The sequence below is a fragment of the Salmo salar genome, chromosome 01, assembly GCF_965601325.2.
Source record: "Salmo salar chromosome 01, fSalSal1, whole genome shotgun sequence".
NCBI lineage: Eukaryota > Metazoa > Chordata > Actinopteri > Salmoniformes > Salmonidae > Salmo > Salmo salar.
In genome coordinates, this window is record NC_138291.1 from 171,788,185 (window position 1) to 171,813,874 (window position 25,690).

The 25,690-nt window shown below is 45.9% G+C and overlaps 1 protein-coding gene and 1 long non-coding RNA gene across 8 annotated transcripts in view; one reads left to right on the plus strand and one right to left on the minus strand.

Moving 5' to 3' along the window:
• LOC106570966 (nuclear receptor subfamily 6 group A member 1-A) overlaps positions 1 to 25,690 on the minus strand; it is a 188,202-nt gene that overhangs the window by 95,533 nt on the left and 66,979 nt on the right. Inside the window, exon 1 of one of the 6 annotated variants that reach the window (XM_045693403.2) lies at positions 12,789 to 13,853. The exons of the other annotated variants lie outside the window; for them this stretch is intronic. The gene's annotated coding sequence lies outside the window, so the exon portion shown is untranslated. Of the gene's footprint in view, positions 1 to 12,788; positions 13,854 to 25,690 lie in introns of those variants that run through there. 6 annotated transcript variants of the gene reach the window in all.
• Positions 414 to 20,397, plus strand: LOC123726233 (uncharacterized). Of its 2 annotated transcripts, none has more exons than XR_014378935.1 (2): positions 414 to 1,097; positions 16,108 to 20,397. It is a non-coding gene; the product is annotated as an uncharacterized LOC123726233 (long non-coding RNA). The 2 variants fall into 2 exon arrangements; XR_006758601.2 differs by lacking the exon at positions 16,108 to 20,397 and adding an exon at positions 1,847 to 2,820.

Here is a 25,690-nt window from a genome sequence, read left to right on the forward strand (position 1 = left end):
ATACTGTATACTCCCCAGTCCTGCACCCAGTGGGAGGCACAGCGGGGCGAAACACAACCATTTGACTGCCAGGAGCCACAATGCAATCATCAGCTAGCCTGCTTCCCCCCCTCCATCTTTCCCCATGGAAATGGATACACACACACACACACACACACACACACACACACACACACACTTGGACATTAAACACAGCCACAGTTTTATCTACTTTACTATACACACATTCAATAGGCACACACACGTACACACACATCCATCTAAACACAAGCCCACATTTTCAGATCTCCAGTGTTGAGTAGCAGAGAAGAGCAGTGTCTTTTTACATCCTCCAGATCGCAAGCAGCAGCCTGACACCCAAACAGTGACCCTGCCCAGCTCTGCAGCTTGTGAATGGTGAGGGACTCGTGTTTCAATGATCCCTGCTTCAGCCAATAGGAGGGCCCCAGCCCCAGGCTGCCGGGGACTCAGCCAATGGGAAGTGTCCCTCCGGTCCATGTGACTAAATATGCTTCTGTCCATCAACTGGGTCATATATAGCTAATTTCAAGTGGGACAGAGGAGGAGGCTGGGTGGAAGCATGGAGCTGTTCAATTCCTTGTCTAATGTCTAACCTGGTTAGACGTTATGTGTGTGTGTGTGTGTGTGTGTGTGTGTGTGTGTGTGTGTGTGTGTGTGTGTGTGTGTGTGTGACTGCATGTTCTTTTTCCATTTTTTTCTCTCGATCTGCTGATTATCCACGGACAGAACTGAACAGAACTAAACGATTCCTGTTGGGGAAGCCAGAGAACGTGTGAACAGGAGGTCAGAATGAGGGAGGGAGACAGGCAGAGAAAGAGCGAGAGAGGGGAGGGAGGGAGAAAACACTCCCATTCCTCTCATTTCCAGTCCAACTTTTTCTTCTCCACCAGACCACATTTAATGGAAGTCATCCTCTGCTCAATGGTGCCCCGTGTTTTTTTGGTCCAATTTTTCCCTCTTTGTGTATTTCCTTCCCCCGCTTATATGATTTCTTGACAGATTACCCTCCTTTCTCAAGCATGGCTTCCTGTGTGACGCGGGAGAAGTTCACGGGACTTACTTCTCTCTTTGTTTGGGTAAGCAGAACATTTGTCATTTTCTCTTCCTGTCCACTGTGTGCAATGGTGATGTGCTGTGCTATGACTAACTCTCCTGAGCATGTTTCCCTCTCCTGCTCCCTATGTTCAGTTCAATTCCACTTCTGCAGTTTCATTTTAGACCAGCTTCATGCCCAAGTGTGCTTGTCGGTTCCAAAACAATTTGGGGTTAAGGTTATGTTCAACCGGAGAGGGTCTACTTTGTAATTAGTAGTTAGTCCCTGGCACCGGCAACAGGGTGAGGCTGTTTATTGTCATCGCTATGTACTGCTAAACCACGGACATTGTCACCGGCAAATCCGTTAGCACAGGTGGGTGGAGGGAGGGGGATTTTTCTGCCCAGAAAAGCTGTTTTTCTTTCCACGGAGAGAGAGAGCATGGAGAAGGGGGTCGTCGGGGTGAGACTATGGGAGTTGTTGAGGAGGGGGGTTGGAGTGGAGAGCCCGGCACGGCTTAGCTCTTCTGGGCGCTCCTAGTCACTGGGAAAAAGGAGGGTGAGGGGTGAGGGAGGAACTGGGCTAGACAGTGGACAAAAGCAGGGGGCCCTCTGCCCCCAACCCAGCCAAACAGGCCACTGGATAAGATGGGGGGACGGGGGGGTGAGGAGGGAACAGAGGACGTGGGTCATTAGGGCAGGGACTGGATAAGACGTGAGGGGGGGGGGGTTCTGAGCGAGGTGCGAAACGCAGAAAGACGTTAGTATACTTTTGTTTCCATTTTTTTTGCAGAACATTTAATCCACACGCTCTCTACTCCACATTGGAAAAAAAAGTGGCCGGCCGGCAACTTTGTGAGGAACAGTGAAGAAAAACTGCAACACAGCAAAATGTGAGGAAAGACTTCTTCCCAAAAAAGACAAGGAAAAGAAATGCAGCTATAATGAAAGTAGGGAGGGTGGGACAAGGTTTTGGTTTCAGGAAGGAGGGGGTGTTGGAATGTGTCGAGTGACAGGAAATGCGTCGTCTGACCGTTTTTTGTGTAGTTTTTTTCCTTCTCTCCAACACAAATGACAATATAACTCGCTTTTAAATATAAACCGCCCGGGCAGCAAGCATAGACGATTTACAAGCCCCATTCAAGTATTTTTGTATGTGGGAGACCAAACAACACTCATACAGAAGTCACATTTTGTGGACATTGAATCCAATATTCGTACCTCTCCTTCCCATTACGAAAAAAAAACTAAACATGACCACTTCTTTAACCCAATGAGTCCCACCGCAACGCAGGCGTGATTAAACATTGTGTGTTTGAGCTACATACTTCTGGGTTGTACCATTGGATTCTATCTCTTCTGCATCCGTTGGTACCAACCATTAGCCTGTGTGATTAAAGAGCGGTGTTTGTAAGACAAGGGCGGATCCCGACGGGGCCTGGGTCTATTTTTCTTTACAAAAATGTCTATAGAGTCAGAATGGTTTGAGCTCTTAAAGGTTATCATCTATGAAAAGCTGAGACTCTAACGAACACGCACATGTAACATGTTTTGCTCTCTGATGTTCACAAGCCATACAAGAGTCGTAAGACAGTAAGAAGTTCTTCTATATAGAAAATCATAGAACATAGTGTCTATTATACTGTAATGAGCTCAAATAGTTACTGTCACGAACTCCAAACATATATATATATTAATTATATATTTGTGCTTTGGCAGACCTTCATTTCTTGTATTGACATTTGTCAATAAAACCCATGAATGCAACTGTTTATGTCAAATAGTTGTGTGTTCTACTTGTAGCCCTGGTTGTCCTGAACAAAACATGGTAAAACACTTCCTTGTGAGGCTCAATTTATGCCCTGGACATTCAGATAAATGAAAGTCAGATAAATGAAAAGCCGATTTTAGCTGGGATCTCAGGACTGATAGGGTTAAATAACTGCATCGGTCAACTTGAGTTAAGAGGAAGCTGGGAAGCTGAGACAAATACCATGTTTCTGCTCAAATGTGATTCAAATCCCAACACCAGTAGCTAAAAAGGAAACAAGTAAAGGACCGGATCAATCAGAGCAGACAGAGTCAATGTTGCAGAGAAACTCGCTTGGTGCTACCGCTGCTCCAAGGGGTTTTCGCACACACTCAGTAAAGCGCTGTTGGCAAGGACCTGCTGATATTTGTGATGAACTGACTGCTGACAGGGCCAACAGAGGGGCAGCCAGCCAAACAGCAAGCCAGGAGGGAGGCTTTTTTTCTCGCTCTACTTTATGAGGGAGGAGAAGAGGGCTTTGGACGCCTGCATTTTGTTTAAATGCTGCCATTAAAATGTCCCAGTACCTAAGCTTTGCCTTTGCTATCGTCTTCCATTCTACCCCCTCCTCTCTCTGTTATCTTCCCCCCTAGCCTGTCTGCCTCTCCAGCCTCTACCTGGATTTGAATAGAAACCAGACAGGCAATTCACTGGGCTCAGTCGCCATTCAAGCCCGCTGGCCGTACAATGGGGATCTGTTAGCACGCAGTCACCAAATGCACTCCCATCCCCCACATAAAGCGCAGACCTGCGCCGAGAGGGAGAGAGAGGGAGGGGAAAGAGGGGTTGGGATTAGAGGGCTAGGGTGCAGAGGGTGGGTGTTTTTTTGGAGGGAGGTCAGGGATGGAAGAGGGGGGGTAGCAGTGGACAGGAAATGTCTGCCTTTGATGAACCACTTGCAGATTGGCGCTCCACCAAAAAAGAGAGAGAAAGAAGGAGGGAGAGGAGGCGGGAAGAGGAGGGGGAAAAGGAACAGGCCAAGGTAACATGCTGTCTGAACCTTACCCCTGGGGGCCCCTTTTCAGACAATTTGGTGCAGTAAAAAACGTGTGAGGAGAGAGAGAACGAGGGAGAGAACGAACGTAAAGCCTCAGAACCTGTCTACCACTTCCTCTGCCAATGACACGGTCGTTAAAGAACTCACGTGCTGCAAAAACAAACACTCAAAGGCCGTGGGGGGGGGCTCGGAGGGTTCCTTTACGCTACCCCGTCCTTCCAAGTCCCTCTCTCTCCATCTCTCCCCTATCTCTCTCCATGCATCTTCATTTAACCCTTCCTCTTCTCTTCTTATCTCTCACTCTTTCAGCGAGGAACCATGGACATGCTCGTCAAACTTTACGGAGATCTCTGCCTCTTTTGTCGGGCTCCAGATTGAGTCGTAATCTCTAGAACGTACATTGATAAAAAGAACAACCACAAGAGAGAAAATAATGATAAAAAACAAACCCCCCCAAAAATCTTGCACTATTGTCCCCGTTCGTCTAGCTAGCTCGCAGCTTCAGCCCAACCCGCTAGGTTTAGAGTTTTCAAAATTCACATTTCTACGTCGGCGACGGGACTCCAACATTCCGACGGCTTTGCGAGGTTGAGAATGTAGCTAGAGTAACTTAACTACTTGAACTTGTCTCTGCGTCAAAGACCTTATCTGCGGCCATCTCCTGCAGTTGGGAGAATGGAGCCACGGCACCAACCTTAACTGCTGCCTGTCAGCTCAGTTCAGCTTCACTGCTTATGGACAAAGGCAGGTGTGTGTGTGGGGGGGGGGGGGGGGGGGCACTATCTGAGAGGATGGATATTTAGTTGACTAGTGTTGTGATATACTAGGAATGCTTGTATGTGTGTGAAACAGTGCACGTGTGTGAAAGCGTGCACGTGTTTGTTAGAAGGCATGCGTGTGCATGGGGAGAGAAAGGAATTGAGCATATGTGCGTGTCAAAATATGGGAACATACTATAGTCAAAGCGTCCATTATGGCTGACAACTATACTGAATAAAAATATAAAATGCAACATGCAACGATTTCAATGATTTTACTGAGTTACAGTTCATATAAAGAATTTAGTCATTTGAAAGAAGTTAATTAGGCACTAATCTGTGGATTTCACATGACTGGGCATGGATGCAGCTATGGGTAGGCCTGGGAGGACAAAGGCCCACCTACTTAGCAGCCAGGCCCAGCCAATCAGAATTAGTTTTTCCCCACAAAAGGGCTTTATTACAGACAGAAATACTCATCAGCTCTCCCCCTACCCCACCCCTCCTCAGACGATCCCGCAGGTGGAGAAGCCGGATGTGGAGGTCCTGGGCTGGCGTGGTTACACAGTCCGCGGTTGTGAGGCCGGTTGGACAAAGTCTCTAAAACAACGTTGGAGGTGGCTTATGGTAGAGAAATTGACATTCAATTCTCTGGCAACAGCTCAAGTGGACATTCTTGTAGTCAGCATGCCAATTGCACACTCCCACAAAACTTGACACATCTGTGGCAGCCTTTCATTGTCCACAGCACAAGGTGCACCTTTGTAATGATCATGCTGTTTAATCAGCTTCTTGATATGCCACACCTCTCAGGTGGATGGATTATCTTGGCAAAGAAGAAATGCTCACTAACAGGGATGTATACAAATTCATGCATAACATTGAGAAATAAGCTTTTTGTGCATATGTAGAATTTCAGGGATATTTTATTTCGGCTCATGAAACATGTGAGCAACACTTTACATGTTGTGCTTATATTTCTGTTCAGTGTATTGTTTTTTAGCAACCTCACAGCTTTCCAAACCCATGTGCTCCCCTGAATTGAAGTAATTTTGGTTGTTAAGATATGCTGGCTGACGTTACGTGTGTGTGATGTGTGTTTGTGATTAAGAGTAAAAGAATGTCAGTGGTGTGTGTTTGTTTGGTGGGGCTGCAGGCTTGGTGACATGGCAGGAGAGGCTGTTTCCACATGCCCAGAGAGCAGGCCCTAGTCTCGCTCCTGAGAACTATATACAGCCACACCGCGAAGTAAAATAACTACAGCCACACCGCGGAATAAAATAACTACAGCCACACCGTGGAATAAAATAACTACAGCCACACCGTGGAGTAAAATAACTACAGCCACACCGTGGAGTAAAATAACTACAGCCACACCGTGGAGTAAAATAACTACAGCCACACCGTGGAGTAAAATAACTACAGCCACACCGTGGAGTAAAATAACTACAGCCACACCGTGGAGTAAAATAACTACAGCCACACCGTGGAGTAAAATAACTACAGCCACACCGTGAAGTAAAATAACTACAGCCATAACTACAGCCACACCGTGAAGTAAAATAACTACAGCCACAGTGCAAAGCAAACAAAATCCTAAAAACTAAATATAGGGTCCGGATGGGACTAGTAATGATTAAGACAGGCGACAGGTTCTCGGAAGATTAAATTGAGTTTCGAGAACATTTTGGGGGAAATTGGATGTCTGGACAAAATATAGGCTGTTGATTTCTAAAGTGAAAGTGGCATCCCTTGTCAGTAAAAATGTATTTGAATAAATATTGCAAAGGACAACTGGCAGCGTGAAAATTATTAACACAATGAAACAAAGACGGAGGGGTGGCGAATCTTGTTTTACGTAGGCGTGGAAATTATTTTGACACAAAAGAAAAGGCGTGCTCTCGTCCTGTACTGGAAGATAATTAAATTGTGAAAAGCGCATCACTACTCAGTTAACACTTGCTCGCAGATTACAGTTTTGGATTTGATCGACCGTGAGGCGAAATATGAACTTGGGAGATGTTGACAGCGCGATGACATATTGTGTCAAATCCGTGCATTTGTTTTTTCTATCTCTGGAAAGGATGGGCATCTGGCCCGTTGTCATCGTTGTCTTGTCCATGGAAATATGTGCCACCATTTTGTTGTAGCGCGGAGAATCACTGCGACACCTACTTCAATGGCGCATTTTCATATAGACATGAGAAATGAACAGACGCCATTGTCTAAACGTTGGTTCGTTCATAACAAATCTAAACTTTGCTCAAACAAGTATTATCTAACCGCTGCAATTTAATAGAACCCCAATTAATTATCAATAAATATTTATTTCATCAATACATATTCCGGGACTCAATTTCGACTAAGTCTAACCTGTTAATATTATATATGCTCCCATCACCACAGACTGTATATGTATATTTCACTGTACATATATGAGAAAAACGTAAATATTTTCACCGCAGCAGTTACGGGCTCCTGTGTTAAAAAATGAACGAGCCATTTTACAGGCATTTTTCTGTTCACTGAATATCAGGGTCAATTATGGAGTCCCGTCTGGAAGCCATTCTCTGCGCATTAGTGCAGATTAGGCAAGCAGGCCCACAGAACAGTAGGCGAGGATCCACCCCAGGGTCATCTGTCTGGGTAACCCACATAGCGAGGAGTGCCCGCGAGATGTCATATTCGCCGACCCCCAGCGAAACAAACGGCAGAGCATAACATGGCCAGGCAAACATAGGCTACCCACCCACCCACCCACCCACCCACCCACCCACCCACACACACACACACACACCCACACACCCACACACCCACACCCACACGTGTAAGGACATACACACACTGAAAGGGTAAAGTGATAGCCCCCAACAGACACTACCTCCACCCACCGAGGGTTTTCAATAATAAAAAGAAAAATGCGAAATCATTTATCAATAATGTCCACTCAATTAATCATGCCTTTTGGTTAAGGCTAAATTGACTTTGCCATTCATAAAACGATAAATAAACAGTGCCTTCGCAACATTTTCCAATCTGGCAACAGACTAGTTTTTTGCTTTTGTTCCCCCAAAAAAAATTTAAAAAGGGGGCAGCAGAATAATAATGCTTGCTAAATGTCAACGACAATATCTTTTCTCGTTTGGCAGCAATCTGTTTTGTTGCATGTGAGCACTCTGAAACTGCTCTGTCAGGGCCGAGCCCTTTCATTTCTTGACCAAAGGTTCCGCTCATTTCCCATGCACCTTTGCTTCTGCAAAGGATCAAAGGCTCTCTCCAGTCTGAGCGTAGAGATAAGAGATGAGACTGGGAATAAAGAGAGGGGGAATGAGGGGGTGAAAGTAAAAGAGAGAGAGACACAGAGAGAGAGAGACAGATATGTGCCTCTGCCTGTCTCTCCGATCTGCAGACTGGAGAACTAGGCTACATCTTCTACTGGGTCAGATCCCGGTCTATGCTTTTGTCTCTGGGATGAGAGCATGGAGAAGGCATGGAATCGAAACAAAGAGAAAAAGCGAGGGCATGGAAGAGGGAGATAGGGAAGTTGCCTCGTGTACAATGATCAACTTTTCTCTTTTTTGGGTGGGGGACAAAAATTCCATCAGTAATGTTGCGGATTCAGTCGTCAGCTATCGGCTGGTCGGGGATCTGGTCGTCAGCAATCGGCTGGTCGGGGATCTGGTCGTCAGCAATCGGCTGGTCGGGGATCTGGTCGTCAGCAATCGGCTGGTCGGGGATCTGGTCGTCAGCAATCGGCTGGTCGGGGATCTGGTCGTCAGCAATCGGCTGGTCGGGGATCTGGTCGTCAGCTATCGGCTGGTCGGGGATCTGGTCGTCAGCTATCGGCTGGTCGGGGATCTGGTCGTCAGCTATCGGCTGGTCGGGGATCTGGTCGTCAGCTATCGGCTGGTCGGGGATCTGGTCGTCAGCTATCGGCTGGTCGGGGATCTGGTCGTCAGCTATCGGCTGGTCGGGGATCTGGTCGTCAGCTATCGGCTGGTCGGGGATCTGGTCGTCAGCTATCGGCTGGTCGGGGATCTGGTCGTCAGCTATCGGCTGGTCGGGGATCTGGTCGTCAGCTATCGGCTGGTCGGGGATCTGGTCGTCAGCTATCGGCTGGTCGGGGATCTGGTCGTCAGCTGTCGGGGATCTGGTCGTCAGCTATCGGCTGGTCGGGGATCTGGTCGTCAGCTATCGGCTGGTCGGGGATCTGGTCGTCAGCTATCGGCTGGTCGGGGATCTGGTCGATAGCTATCGGCTGGTCGGGGATGTGTGTTTCCTATGCATGGAGACTTACTTCATCGATGAAAAGTCATATACTAGTCTGAGCACTCATCTGCTACAAATGATCTCTGCGGGAGGAAAGCCATTAAAGTAAATCCCCATATGGTCAAAAAAGATAGACGTGGAAAGCTTTGGGGAAACTCAACACTGTCACAATCTGCTACTCCTGTCTCAATTCACTGTTCCGATGGACAGTTGGGTTTTCTCTGTTACCCTCTACAGGGAGTGGAAGGAAGCCACAGAACAGAATTACTTGGCGCATTTGGTGGCAGCTGTGGGACCCAGCCTTAACCGAGGGTACAGGAAAGCCAGGGGCCATTTAATGAGCCTCTATGAATTCCACCGAGATTTGAAGTGGGAGAGAAGTCGTAGCAAGGGGCTGGGGCTGCAGTTAATTGGCAGTAAGAGAACCGGTCATCCGGATGACAGATCAGGGCAAAGGGAGAAAAGCTTGCTAATCACGACAGATTAGCACACGATAAAACAGAAGTTTCAGATGAAGACATGCTCTGCATGACAGAGAGAGAGAAAGAGAGAAGGATAGAGTAACAGAGAGAGCGAAAGAGAAATAGGAACTCTGGGAAACGGTGGAAGAGAACAGAAAGAAAGCACAGCAGTCTCCATGTTTAACAGTCTTGTTAACAGACTTAAAACCCATATTTTGCTGTGTTTCTGTAGCCTTGGTGAGACTGACCCTGAGATGCAGGATATCAAAAGAGAGAACGGGATAAAATAGGGTTTAAAGCAAACTCATGCAATAGTGAAAACACTCAAGCTTCTTTGGTCTAACAGAGATTTGCTATATGACGGTATAGAACCTTATGATAAGGATTTTTTGCATAATGAGCACATGGCGTCTAGCTGTGAGGGGTTAAATGACTTTTAGCAGCCATATTGATTCAATCTATCGTCGTGGACAAGTCTTGTAAGCACCTAAAACAGATGGATGAGTAAAGAACTACCGCAAATATGAATCAGACCACCTACAATTCCCTGTTGTCAGTAGTCATTCAGATGAAGTCCTAAGCGTTTGGACAAAAGGGTAAGGGAGAGCCAACCATGATGTTGAAGAAGTCCGAATCCAAGTCCGAGCTGGATTTGCTCCAACAAACCTCACGCCCACCTCAGGAACAACGACGGATGCTGTGAAACGTTGAGTTCGACGTGGCACCAGAAAGAGATGGGGGGAGTCGACAGCTGAGCCTCTCGTCAGAGCCTGCAGTGTCACACTGGTTTGGATATGATCTGATACGGGGCACGACAACTCTGGCATTCTTTTATTTTTATTTTTTTTACTTTTACACAGTGACGAAGAGGCTGACCCCCACCCCTGCCCTCTACAACACACACCCACCCCCAACCGCCTCCAGTCCCCCGTGGCGCGTTCACACGCACCAATTCTGGGTCAGCGGCCATGACTGCGATTTACAGTGAAGCAGAAGAAGAGGCGGGCAGGCGGGCTGAGGGACAAACAACATCCCCCCCACACAACCCCACCTTCTCGCCCAAACCCTTTGCCCCGCCCGCACCCACATGCCTACCGCCTCCATCTTCTCCTGCCTCCATTTCGTGAGCCATAGGCCCCAAGACCCAGCTGAAGTGATAAAGGGAGCACTTGCTCTAACTCGGCCATTAGACAAGTCGGAGTACAGACTATATTTTCAATGGTTTGGCGGATTTGTTTGAACATAGTGCAGTAGTCTCCATTCTGTCCTTCTATGCGTTAGTGTCTGTGATTAGCCTGTGAGCGAGGACAGTCTGCTGTGCTCCGCAGCGACGCCTTGCAACAACCGGCCCTCGTTGGTCTAGCACTTCCTAGTCCCCACAGGCCACCCCAGCCAAGCGTCCCAGCAGGGGGAGAGGTCTGGAATGGCAGTCCTAGTGCCTCCATATTTTAATGATTATTATTATTATTACAGTAAGAGGCTGTCCAGAGATGATTATCTGTCAGCTGGACGTCGCGCTATACGGGATTGTCTGCTGAGGAGATTAAAACCTGCAGATTAGGCAAATCGCAAACAAGCGCCAGGCAACCTTTTGTTTGACACCACGGGCCCTTGTGGACCTATTCATATCGCTCCCGCAGAGGGGCTTCGAGTCTTAGACACTTTCAGAAGCTGAAGGTACTTGAGATGCAGCAACATAAAAGCACTGCTCAAGATAAGACATTGGGATTTGCCCCAAAAAATATCTCGATATTCAGACTTATTCAAATTGAAAATAAATCTAATTTAAATTCAAACTTGTGAAATAGATGTTAATTGATTACATAAAAACAAAAAAAATCTTCTAGTTTTATTCAGGTACATTTGCCCCAGACATCCTTCCAATATGATGCAGCAGTCATTGGGGCGGCAAGTAGCCTAGTGGTTAGAGCGTTGGACTAGTAACCGAAAGGTTGCAAGATCGAATCCCCGAGCTGACAAGGTACAAATCTGTCGTTCTGCCCCTGAACAAGTCAGTTAACCCACTGTTCCTAGGCCGTCATTGAAAATAAGAATTTGTTCTTAACTGACTTGCCTAGTTAAATAAAGGTAAAACATATATATTTTTTTTAAATCACAAAACAAAATGGTTCTAGTATATTTAGAGGCATTAGCAATCTGCTCTAGTAACAAAGAGTTTATATTTTTGTGAACATCGGCAGTTGCGATATCCCAGTGAACTACTTCAAAGTGTTATATGTCCTGAAACTAATGATCCCGACTGCATTATTCAAATCCAGGGAGAAAGATGGAGGGGGGAAGTCCCCCCCCCTCATCTTTTTTGCTACCCTAGCCCCCCTAAGAGCTTTTGATAAGAATAAAGTGGTGGGTCACGCCACATGAGTCAGGGAATTAAAATTTAGCCTCGGAAGCTCCAACCATATCGTGCCTTTGAAGGAAATTGAGGGCAACCGATAAACCTGACCTCACATATTACGACGGCATGGGGGTCAGAGATCCAGAAAATGCTGTCATATGGCCGAGCATTCCTTTGTGCTCGGCGTAACCAATCCTCAAACGTAAGACAGGCTTACCCCGAGTGTTAAGAAGCTATGGGGCTGGTTTAAAACGTATCTAATGAGTCTCTCTCCCTCTCTCTAAGCCAGGTAGAAGCTCAGTATAGGGTCTATTTTAACATGATTTAAATTGGCCAGGTATTACATCACCAGGCTATGGCCAATCATGTTGTCGGTGCAACTTTGAGAGCTCACTAATGTAAAAAAAAATGTCTGTGTGAATAGTCGGAAGCAACTAATAGGACACAATGCTGTGTGGATGTCCTGTATTGAAGATGGCCTCTATTCCAGCTTTAAAGTGAGGGAAGTTGAATAAGTGTTGTGTTATGGGCCTGGTGCTTGGTTTGGTGTTCAAGGTAGTCAAATTCCCACAGAGTAATCTGAGGGGGGTAAGAGTGCCATAACACACTGATTCTTTTAACAACTGGCTAAATATTACAGTCATTTCAAAGCTGTAAGATAGAAATGCATGTGACTTCCCCGACAGTTATTGCAGACTCTATGCCTAACACCAGTGTCGTTACTAGTTACCACAACCACAAAGTCATAAACCCTGCCTATTTCTACAATTTATCTAATAAAAATTTGATTTTAAACCTATCCTTAAAACTAACCTTAAGCTTAGCCTTAAATTAAGGCCAAAAAGCACATTTTTGTTTTCATTAATTTTTACGATATAGCAATTTTTTACTTTGTGGCTGTGGTAACTACTGAAAACCATGCCCCCTCCAGGTCCCTGGGCTCTGCAACTGAGCATTATAGGATGCTGGTGGTCCAAGGGAAGCAGGCGCAATGCAGTGAGTTGCCAGGGGGATGGGGTAGAGGCCAGGGTCTGGGTTAGAATGGATTTCCCTGCGACTATTTGGACAGCCAGTGTCGGGTTACCTTCTCTCCCTCCCTGTCTTCTTTGACAAATGGCCCTCCAGTGGGGCAGTAGTGCTGCAGTTGCACACGTTCAGCTACTGGAACAGCAAGGGCATATTTTTCTCTCAGCATCATTTCCCCATCATTTTTCTCTCCCTGTTATCATGACAAAAATGTACAGTGTGGGTTCAATGGCAGTACAAGAAAATTAGCACTGGTTTCCCGTGTTACATGGACTGCCCGGCGATCGGATAAAACAGGGTCAATGCGAAGTCGGAAAAAAATTAAATAATACTTAGCTGGTGTTGCTTCCTGCAGTCCGCTGTTGCCAGTCATAATCTGCTGATGGTGCAGGCTTTTGCTTTATTCCACCCTCACGGCTTTGTTGCTGGTGGTAGCTGGTTGACACCGAGCCGGCGGTCGGGACTTCCACGCAGCACTACTTGACGCAGGCCTATCAAAGCCCTCTGCTTAGAGCCTGTTATCCACTTTATTTACTAGGGGCCTACAGCCAAAGTTCAACTGCTACCTTGGAGTTAAGTTCAGTGACCCTCGAGTGCTTTCTGTTTACCCAAGTGGGTTCAGGAGGGAGGGATGTCCCTCTGCGGTGTGGAGGCTTTTTATTTGATGTAGAGTGATTGGCGGATTCTGCCCGGTGTAATACCATTCAGAGAAGGTAAAAAGGCTGTGCTTTTCTACCTCAAACCTCAATCCAGGAGGCAGGGCGGGGATATATGCAAATGAGGAGACAAGGAATATGAAAGAAGCCGTAGTGATTTGAGGCAGGACGGGGGGATGGGGGCTTGCTGTGAGAGAAGAAAAAAGGTGCAAGAATAAAAATCATGTTAGTGTGAGGCAGGGTGTCAATTTTAAAAGGGGGTGAAGAGGTAAGGGGGCTGGCTGCCAAAGAGATGGGAGGGAGCGCCCTGACAAACCAACTGCTCGGGACTGATGCATACTCTATCCGTCTCCAAGGCGGCTCTCCTTTAAAATCGTGGCATCTGGTGTATGTCTGGCGTGATCCATCCATACACGCTTATCCTTCACATAAATGACGTTGCTTGTGGTGAAGCGGTCATCAAATACTCACAGTAATTAATGACTCTTGTGATATCAATATGAGCCAAAAGGGGCCCAACATATTTTAGGTTTGTGGGAACCATGTTCCTCCCGATTCCTGTCCAAAAGGCATCACATTCTATTTTCACATGACAAACGCAATGCGATATCAGCAAATTGGAAGCCACTATGCATCTCGAGGAGGCCATTTCCTCTGTGTCGACATTCATTCCAACCCATCTTAACTGTAGGTCTATGCTTTGAGACAGCCCACTGTGGAATCGTAAGTCTGTATTGTCAAGCCAGACTGGGAGAGGAAAATAGTCAAGGGGAGCTGGGCGGGTTAAGTTTCATCGATCGCATTTTCCTCCAATCGATCCCGCCTCGCGATCACTTCCTCCTCTCACTGGCTCTCTCTGCACGGGCAGATATATTGATCATAAGAAAGTAACCTACTGTATGTGTATCCTTCAAAGCATACACCCACACAAGATTATTTCTAGTCATTAGGGTTCCTAATACTCTATATAGGCCCTCAGGGATTGCTGCCACATGACTAAGATTGTTCCCGTCACAGCATGCTAGTGTATCATTGTTGGTTGGATGCTGCTGACTCTTTTCAGCACAGAAAGCCAGAGAAAAATGGAGAGAGCACGGTTTTGCAGTGTGGACTATAAACGGGTGTGGTGGTGATGGTGGTATGGCAGGACCAGAGCAGCAGACCGCCCAATACTGGGCCAGAGATATATTTAGCTCTGTGCCGTTGACAGTTGCCCAGTCACAACAGTAATGATGTCCGTCTATTTTCGCACTCTGAGGACACTGTCTGTGATGTCATAATGGCTGTACTTTAGCTTAGTCTCCTGCCGTAGTTGCTGTTTTAACGAATAGAAGCTGTGGAGCAGCCGTCTGCTGACAGAAAAGGGGCCAGAACACAGATTGTCTGTAAGGTAGAGAGAGAGATAGAGAGAGGGGTAGAGGTAGAGAGAGAAGTAGAGAGAGGGGTAGAGGTAGAGAGAGAAGTAGAGAGAGAGGTAGTGAGAGAGGTAGAGGTAGTGGAGAGAGAGGTAGTGAGAGAGGTAGAGGTAGTGAGAGAGAGAGGTAGTGAGAGAGAGAGGTAGTGAGAGAGAGAGGTAGTGAGAGAGAGAGGTAGTGAGAGAGAGAGGTAGTGAGAGAGATGGGTAGTGAGAGAGATGGGTAGTGAGAGAGATGGGTAGTGAGAGAGATGGGTAGTGAGAGAGATGGGTAGTGAGAGAGATGGGTAGTGAGAGAGATGGGTAGTGAGAGAGAGAGGTAGTGCGAGAGATAGGTAGTGAGAGAGAGAGGTAGTGAGAGAGAGAGGTAGTGTGAGAGAGGTAGTGTGAGAGGTAGTGTGAGAGGTAGTGTGAGAGGTAGTGTGAGAGGTAGTGTGAGAGGTAGTGTGAGAGGTAGTGTGAGAGGTAGTGTGAGAGGTAGTGTGAGAGAGGTAGTGTGAGAGAGGTAGTGAGAGAGAGGTAGTGAGAGAGAGGTGAGTGTGAGAGAGAGGTAGTGAGAGAGAGGTAGTGAGAGAGAGGTAGTGAGAGAGGTAGAGGTAGTGAGAGAGGTAGCGGTAGTGAGAGAGGTAGTGAGAGAGGTAGTGAGAGGTAGAGGTAGTGAGAGAGGTAGAGGTAGTGAGAGAGAGGTAGTGAGAGAGAGGTAGTGAGAGAGGTAGAGGTAGTGAGAGAGGTAGAGGTAGTGAGAGAGGTAGAGGTAGTGAGAGAGGTAGTGAGAGAGGTAGTGAGAGAGGTAGTGAGAGAGGTAGTGAGAGAGGTAGTGAGAGAGGTAGTGAGAGAGAGAAAGAAAGGGGATACCTAGTCAGTTGTACAACTGAATGCTATCAACTGAAATATGTCATAATGGCAGTACTCTAGCTTAGTCTCCTGCCGTGGTTGCTGTTTTAACAAGTGGAAGCTGTGAATCAGAGAGGTGCGGAGGGCTCCCTTAAATTGACATCCCCGTCTTCGGCTCCCGGGGAACAGTGGGTTAACTGCCTAACGCGAGAGAGCGCGAGCGAGAGCGAGCGAGAGCGAGAGAGAGCGAGAGAGAGCGGAGAGAGAGAGAGAGAGAGAGGTATAGCCAGTCAAGTCCCAATTGCGTCTTCCATGACGTCACATTTTAGTCTTCGCCTGCGGATTTGTACTTAAGTGTGGGTGTGTGTGTGAGAGAGTGTATGTGTGTTTATACTGTAATGTCGGCTGTAATTGTCAGGATGTTATTAGCATTCCATTGATGCATTTCCCTCTCTTTCCCCGTCTCTTTCTAGATGGTCCCTGCTGGTGGTGTGTACGGTGTGAGAGGAACGATCTTCATGGCAGCATGTGCCAGTGGGTCGGCCATGACACTTTGAGAAAGAAAGATCCCTGAAGCTGGACTTCAAAGCAGAGATCTGTGTTAAACACACACGCGTAGACACAAACATCAAGGTGACAATGGTCTCAGTAATATTTCCTAAGTGAAACAGGATTACTGGTCAGAGAGCCAGTAAACAGTAGTAAGACGCCACAGAGCCCCAACAACAGGTCTAGGAGCAGCTAGGGATGTGCATCTTTTAAGACGATTAGATACACTATGTGGACACCTGCTTGTCGAACATCTCATTCCAAAATCATAGGGCATTAATATGGAGTTGGTCCATGGGTGCTGCTATAACAGCCTCCACTCTTCTGGAAAGGCTATCCACTAAATGTTGGAACATTGCAGCGACGACTTACTTCCATTCAGTCACAAGAGCATTAGTGAGGTCGGGCGATGATGTTGGGCGATTAGGCTCCCAGTCGGTGTTCCAATTCATCCCAAAGGTGTTTGATGGGGTTGAGGTCAGGGCTCTGTGCAGGCCAGTCAAGTTCTTCCACACCATCCTCAACAAACCATTTCTGTATGGACCTCGCTTTGTGCACGGGGGCATTGTCATGCTGAAACAGGAAAGGGCCTTCCCCAAACTGTTGCCACAAATTTGGAAGCACAAAATCGTCTAAAAAGTCATTGTATGTGGTAGGAGGAAGATTTCCCGTCACTGGATCTAAGGGGCCTAGCTCGAACCATGAAAAACAGCCCCAGACCATTATTCCTCCTCCACCAAACTTTACAGTTGGTACTGTGCATTCGGGCAGGTAGCATTCTTATGGCATCCGCCAAACCCATATTTGTCCATCGGACTGCCAGATGGTGACGCGTGATTCATCACTCCAGAGATCGCGTTTCCACTTCTCCAGAGTCCAATGGTGGCGAGCTTTACACCACTCCAGCCGACACTTGGCATTGCGCATGGTGATCTTAGGCTTCTGTGCGGCTGCTCGGCCATGGAAACCCATTTCATGAAGCTCCCGACGAACAGATGATGTGCTGACGTTGCTTCCAGAGGCAGTTTGGAACTCGGTAGTGAGTGTTGCAACCAAAGACAGATTATTTTTACGCGCTACACACTTCAGTACCTGGTGGTCCCGTTCTGTGGGTTTGTGTGGCCTACCTCTACACGGCTGAGCCGTTGTTGCTCAGCCGTTAGACATTTCCACTTCACAATAACAGCACTTACAGTTGACCAAGGCAGCTCTAGCAGGGAAGAAATTTGACTTACTGACTTGTTGGAAAGGTGGCATCCGATGACGGTAACACGTTGAAAGTCACTGAGCTCTTCAGTAAGGCCATTCTACTGCCAATGTTTGTCTATGGAGAGTGCATGGCTGTGTGCTTGATTTTATACACTTGTCAGCAACAGGTGTGGCTGAAATAGTCGAATCCACTAATTTGAAGGTGTGTCCACATACGTTTGTATATATAATGTACATGGCTCCGATACGATACAGGAACCATACGTTTTAGTATAGCGACTCTGCAATTCGTAACGTTTGAATCTATTTTGGACCGATGCATGCTAGATTTGGATTGGTTTGGGGTCTGTGGACCAATGCAGTCATATCTCAAACATTTGAATAGGGGACCGATGCATATCGGTGAATCATTACATCCCTAGGAGCAGCCTGAGCAAAGTGATACAATAAAACAGAGGCCATAGAGCCCGAACAACAGATCCGGGACAGTGGAGGCTGCTGAGTGGAGGACGGCTCATAATAATGGCTGGAACGAAGCGAATAGAACGCCATCAAACATGTTTTCCATGTATTTGATACCTTTCCACACATTCTGCTCCAGCCATTCCCTCAAGCCCCTCCTCCCAACCGCCTGTGATAGAGGATTATTCTTAGGTTCAGCACAGTACACCATGGCACTGAGAGCCTTAGCAAAGTGAAACATGCCATAGAGACCCAACAACAGATCCAGGACCAGCCCTTGGGAACGTGAGTAAATAAAATACACAGACTAGGTTCTGAGTGAAGTGGAGAGAGTCAGTGAAACCTCAGGTTCCCTCGGGGAACATTCAACGCTGTCGGTGAGTTTGAGCCTCTGACAGAAACCATCGACCGTTGACTGTACCCTGAGGGTCACTGTTCTCGTCCAGGCGGATGAACACACACACACTCAGAGGCCACAGAGAATCTTCAAGGCACACACACACAAACATGAATCTTAAACACACACTAACCTAAACTTGAATTCTAAAGTTACACATGCGCAAACACACAGTGACACACACACACACACAAGTATTTATCCCATCTCCCTGGTTTGTCGGAAGTCCAGTTGGATCCTCTGTCCTTTCATGAGCTGATGGCTGCGATAAACATTCATTGCTGTCGGTGGGTTTGATGTGAATATAACTCACTGATCAATGAATGGACACTGCGGTTCAAACACCTCGATTACCAATCAATGAAGTGGAATCAAGAGGGTAGGTTCACCGTGTAGCCAATCACGAACAGAGGAGTCGTCAAGAATCCCGCCTTTTCTTCCAACCAAAGAGCCTTTCAGGTTGTCGTCAGGTGTGTGCCCTCCTTCTCAATCACTGCGAAACCCTCTAAAACGCTCTCATTCAGTTCCACAGAGTCATTACCTCTCACGCCCCCTCAATTTCATCTATTTGTAGGATAGAAAACAAATATTTATTTCACACATCATTAATTGAAAGATGTTGAATATCAGTACCCTCTCTAAAAATGTTGGTGCCTGACTACTATGTAGTTGAGTAAGTGTTCGGTGTCTCCTACCAATATGTTCTGTGTTTTGGATTGTTTTTATTATTATTTTATTTGTAATTTTTTTCCTTCAGTGAAATGTAATTATTTATTTATTATTATTAATATCATGGACCAATATTTGATACATGATAACTACTGCAGCAGAACTTTACTGAATCGAGCGTCCCCTCCAGCGACTTTCATTTGTCTTTGCCGGTCAGTCTGCCAATCCTAAACGAGTCCACTTCGACATGACGTCAACCTCTGAGTCTGAATGCTAGCTCATTTCTGCCCCTGTTAACCGGTGTTAGTCCTGCAAGAGCCATGTGGAGCTAATCTCCGCAGTAATTGCTTCATTCTAAATTGCAACCACGCTGGGAATTTTTTAAACACATCGACATTTTTCCAGTGTAGCCACGACCGCATGCACATTTTCTTTAGTCTTTAAAATATCAAAATATTTCCAGTGGAAAGCGGCAGCAGTGATGTCTGGGAGCCCTTAAATGGAAAGCAGGCCCCTATGGGCCCTAGTAACACACATACACAAGCTGTACTCACACACTGTACACACATGGTAGCGACACACACTTCTGTAGACACACACACTGTACACACGCACACTGTATACACACCCAACGGTTCCCCAGTAGCTCTTTAATTCAAGCTATATAAAGCATCCAGCTGCTTCTCAGCTTCACACAAACTCACAACCCCCCTCCCACCCCTCTTTCTTATCTGGATTCATTTACGGGGGGGTGGGGCTCGTCAAAAAAAAAACAGACAAAGACCTATTTTCATTGGATATGCCGTTTTCTCTTGGAGGTTTTAGGCAGATATAAGCCTCGCTAAAGGTGGCTAGTTACATCCATTCAAGAATCTAATTCAAATAAATCCCAAGATTCCGTTACCTTTCCTCACCCTCACAGATAGCCAAACTCTACAGCTGCCATCTTCTGTGATCCACTACCCCAATGTAGCCAACTCCCACAGACATTTGGATGGCAGGCTGCACAACATTACTCTCTCCCCCCACACACAAACACCTAACCCCCCCCCCCCTTACTCCAGAGCTGTCTACAGTACAGCCTGGTTTACAGTAGCTGTGGGCAGCTCTGTGGGCTATGGGAGGTACAGGTGTGGGTCAGCAGGCCTTCTCAGGACACTGTAAGACCTGGTTCCTTTATAGTAGAGTACAGAGCCATATGGACAGGATTAGGACACACACACAGAGACACACGCACACAGAGAGACACACACACACACAGAGACACACACACACAGAGACACACACACACACTTCCTGTTTCATGCGTGGTGAATGAATAAGGCATATGGGAATATGGGCGGATTAGACTGCCAGTTTATTAACAATGTTTTATTAGATTTTGTTTAGCTCAAATATGGTCTATTCTATTCTATGTAATCTCACTAAAATAAGGCATTGGATGGCTTAGAATAATAAAAATATTTATTTGATTTTACTTTATTTGTGTCTTGTGATGTTTTCGTTGGCTTGAGGTTCGGACTCCCTGTTCCCGACTCCCTGTTCCCGACTCCCTGTTCCACAACATGCCTCCACTGGTTTATTGTGTTGGGGCTTCTGAGTCAGTGGATATATATTATACACAGTGCATTCAGGACTTATTCAGACCCCTTCCCTTTTTCCACATTTTGTTTTGTTACAACCTTATTCAAAAAAAAAAAATTATATATATATTTTTTAAATGTCCTCAATCTACACACAACACCCCATAATTACAAAGTGAAAACTGTTTTTTGCACAAGTATTCAGACCCTTTGTTATGAGACTTTGAGCTCAGGTGCATCCAGAAGGACAACCATCTCTGCAGCACTCTACCAATCAGCCACTCCTGAGTAAAACGGACATGACAGCCTGCTTGGAGTTTGCCAAAAGGCACCTAAAGGATTCTCAGACCATGACAAACAAGATGCTCTGGCCTGAATGATGTGATGCTTTGCATTTGGACTGAATGCAAAGCGTCACGTCTGGAGGAAACCTGGCACCATCCCTACAGTGAAGCATGGTGTTTTTTTTGTGTTTGTTTTGTAAATATAGGGTATGGTGAGTAGATTGAGGGAAACTTTTTTTAAATCAATTTTAGGATGAGGCTGTAACGTAACAAAATGTAAATGTGTCTCAACGGAAAGAAAGAAAAAGGAAAATGAAAAAAGAGAGAAAGACAGACAGAGGGCGAGTGTTCTCGTGCACACTCTTGGCGGCAAGTGCACGTACAGGCCTGTGACATGCATTACAGGCGGCAGGGCACGCACAATGGGGCAGTTGTCACAGGGCCTGACATCATCGAGAGGAGCACAGTGTCATCGGGAGAAGAGAGCAAGAAGAGGGATCGCCGGTTGGGAATGCCCCAAATGGGCACCGTCCCAAAACTTCAGCCCAGAGCATACACACTACAAAGTATTAACAGAAAGAATGAGTTTCTCACAAATAGACAGGAATACTGTGGTTCTTGGAGCTTGACATTCAATATAAACTGGCCAAGACAAAAATTACCCTCTTTTCATAGTGACACTCATTTGGATATGAATTATATTTGGGTTCATATTCTATAAACTCAACAAGTATAGCAATTAACGCAAATTAGCCATAAACCCAACAAAAATCCCGAAAACTAAATGTTGTTCGTCTTTAAACCCAAATGATATGATTTTGATTGAATGAGGCTCTAGTGTTTGTCCAAAACTGTCATGAAAGCCCACTACAAGAGCAACACAAATCCCAGTGTTCTTTGCTGTGATAGCTAGCCGATTGTAGGCTGTGCAACATCACAGCTATGCAGACCACTGTTTAATATCATAAACTGGGTGGTTCGAGCTCTGAATACAGATTGGCTGACAGCTGTAGTATATCAGACCGTATACCACGCATATGATAAAACATTTATTTTTACTGCTCTAATTACATTGGTAATCAGTTTATAATAGCAATAAGGTACCTAAGGGATATGTGGCATATTGCGTCGTGCCTAAGAACAGTCCTTAGCCGTGGTATATAGGCCATATACCATACCCCCTCGGGCCATATTGGTTTATTCTAGAAATGTCTCATCAGTAATGGAAGGATTGTCTGGTCTTTTAATCTGTAAATTACAAAAACGGATAAGACCAGACTTCAAAACTTGCCCTCACATTCCCGCCAGTGGGGAAGACAAAATGTGGTGGCTACAGATGTTTTAATGAGAAATAAGATGTTATTTGGAGATAACGGAGAGGGGGCGCATTAATATTCGGGGCCTAATCTTGATGTTGGGGACAAGCATTGTTGCAGTACACGATGACTTCCTGTGAAATAAGGGTTTTTGCTTCCCTCAGACCATGGTAGGAACAGAACTGTGTCTTTCAGAGGGGAAAGTTGGAAAAAACATTGAACAAAATTGTGTAGGTATCAGGGTTGTGGTCCATTTCAATTTATTCAGGAAGTAAAGTGAAATGGAATTGACCCCAACCCCAGTAGGAATATAGTGTTGCAGTTACACTATTATATGATTCAACATAGACATGATACACAAAAGCTGTTTCGCTAATCGGTGATGTAGCAGCAGTCAGTTTGTATGTTAATCTGAAATGACAGAATTAGGCTATTGAGACGCATCAAAGTCAGCCAGTAAGACTTCTATTGAGACGCATCAGTCAGCCAGTAAGACTTCTATTGAGACGCATCAAAGTCAGCCAGTAAGACTTCTATTGAGACGCATCAGTCAGCCAGTAAGACTTCTATTGAGACGCATCAGTCAGCCAGTAAGACTTCTATTGAGACGCATCAGTCAGCCAGTAAGACTTCTATTGAGACGCATCAGTCAGCCAGTAAGACTTCTATTGAGACGCATCAGTCAGCCAGTAAGACTTCTATTGAGACGCATCAGTCAGCCAGTAAGACTTCTATTGAGATGCATCAGTCAGCCAGTAAGACTTCTATTGAGATGCATCAGTCAGCCAGTAAGACTTCTATTGAGATGCATCAGTCAGCCAGTAAGACTTCTATTGAGATGCATCAGTCAGCCAGTAAGACTTCTATTGAGATGCATCAGTCAGCCAGTAAGACTTCTATTGAGATGCATCAGTCAGCCAGTAAGACTTCTATTGAGATGCATCAGTCAGCCAGTAAGACTTCTATTGAGATGCATCAGTCAGCCAGTAAGGCTCTTACATCACACTCATGCGTCGCGACAGCTTCGAGTGAAAGGCTTATTTCATTGCTTCCTATAGTTACAATACAGCAGTCCTGGGAGTAACAAGACTAGTTCGCACGATATTATTTTATTTCAAGAACTTCTTATTTCCTCACAACTAGAAGTACATTTTAGGTAAATATACAATATTGCTTCTAAAATATAAACTTACAGTGTGGACAACGACATCATTGCCGCTGGGGACGCTTGTGTAAGCCTTCTTCTCCCAGGGGGGTTAGGGTTCAGTGAAGGACAGAAGAAGGTCATTATGGGATTGTTTGGACCTCTGGGCTTGGCATGGCTGAGCGATGCGGAGGGAAGGGGAGAGGAGTGGTGGAGACACCCACGGCCTAGTCCCAGGCCATTCACAGTGAGTCACATACACATTGTCACAGCCCCACTTACACACAGTGAGTCACATACACATTGTCACAGCCCCACTTACACAGTGAGTCACACGGCATGATGGGAAGCCAGAGGACGGTCGATTGGACACACACACACTATATAACAAGCAAACACTCAAGCACACTAATTCAGATATAAAGTCTACACAAACCTTCTCACATGAACAGTCAACGAGACAAACCGTGCACACAAACAATCTGACATCAGACGACAGCAAAGAGGACAGGAACCAAACAGAGAAGCTGGATGGCTCAGACATTGCTGGGCTGTAGCGAATTTGGAGTGAAAACGGTCCAGAAAGAAGAACGTGTATAAAGAATACCCTGATGTGTTGCTGTTATGGTCGTCACAGTTTAACTTTTGTTTATGTAGGTTAAGTCTCATTGAGACAAAATGTCTTATGCAAGACATTTGTTATTGGAAGAAAAAAAACAGCGCCAGAGAGAGGAGAGAGACATCTGACAAGACCCCCAGGGACTGGGCCTTCTGTAGACAGGCTGTGGGCTGCTTCCACAACAAATACCATCCCACACTGCCTCCCTGAGGCCACATTTAACACTACAGGCAAAAAGGGACACCACTTTTGCTGCAACCTCTCAACCACACTTGGAGGAGCTTGGGTTTGAGAGGGGTGTGAATCCAACAATCTCTTACAGTTTCCCTTCAAATTCAACATAATCTTTTTACACATTAATTCCGCGTGGTTACAGGGTTAATTCTAGGGGGTTACAGGGTTAAGACAGAAATAACTCAAATGGTTAATAGTTTAGGTATTAATTCCGAGTGGTTAAGGTTAGGTTATGGTTTGGATTATAAAAAAAAAAAATCATGCAAAATTAGAAAAAACGATGTGCTATTACCGTCAAGACTCAAGTATTCTCGAGGCTTGCTAGAGTACGGTGAACTGTGGTAGCGCATTTGGAATTTTTCCAAATGTCCGAAATCGCCGTCTATTTTTGTGATCAGTCTGGTGAATCAGGTTGAGTGAAATTCATTTTTATTGTGTGTGGCCAACATGCGTGGTTTAGTTAACGTGGCCAACATGCGTGGTTTAGTTAACGTGGCCAACATGCGTGGTTTAGTTAACGTGGCCAACATGCGTGGTTTAGTTAACGTGGCCAACATGCGTGGTTTAGTTAACGTGGCCAACATGCGTGGTTTAGTTAACGTGGCCAACATGCGTGGTTTAGTTAACGTGGCCAACATGCGTGGTTTAGTTAACGTGGTCAACATGCGTGGTTTAGTTAACGTGGTCAACATGCGTGGTTTAGTTAACGTGGCCAACATGCGTGGTTTAGTTAACGTGGCCAACATGCGTGGTTTAGTTAACGTGGCCAACATGCGTGGTTTAGTTAACGTGGCCAACATGCGTGGTTTAGTTAACGTGGCCAACATGCGTGGTTTAGTTAACGTGGCCAACATGCGTGGTTTAGTTAACGTGGCCAACATGCGTGGTTTAGTTAACGTGGCCAACATGCGTGTGTTGGTGCATGTTTGTAGGTGCTTTGTTATAAAAAAAAACTTCTCAGCAGGAATGACAACTTCTTATCACACTCATTAACACTCTGACCCGAACTGTCCTGTCTCTGACACACTCTCATTAACACTCTGACCTGAACTGTCCGTTCTCGGAGACACACTCATTAACACTCTGACCCGAACTGTCCGGTCTCTGAGACACACTCATTAACACTCTGACCCGAACTGTCCGGTCTCTGAGACACTCATTAACACTCTGACCTGAACTGTCCGGTCTCTGAGACACTCATTAACACTCTGACCTGAACTGTCCGGTCTCTGAGACACTCATTAACACTCTGACCTGAACTGTCCGGTCTCTGAGACACACTGTACCTCAACCTTTAAGGTCTTCTGGTCCAACTCTGAAAAATACATTTCCATTGAACCACACTCCAAGTCACACTGTACGCAAAGCACAGTCACTCCTTTGGGCCATGACACATTGTTCATTCCACAAGGCAATGAAGGCATAAGCATCACTGAGCATGGCTCTATACGACTCACTACACAGGCCCATTTTCTCCTGTTGTCGCATTTGTGCCTTTCGTTATGTGGGTTATAGGATGACTCATTGGTTATATAAAAGTGAAGCGTTTTAATGTGAACAAAACATGTCAGACAGCACTGAAGTCATATA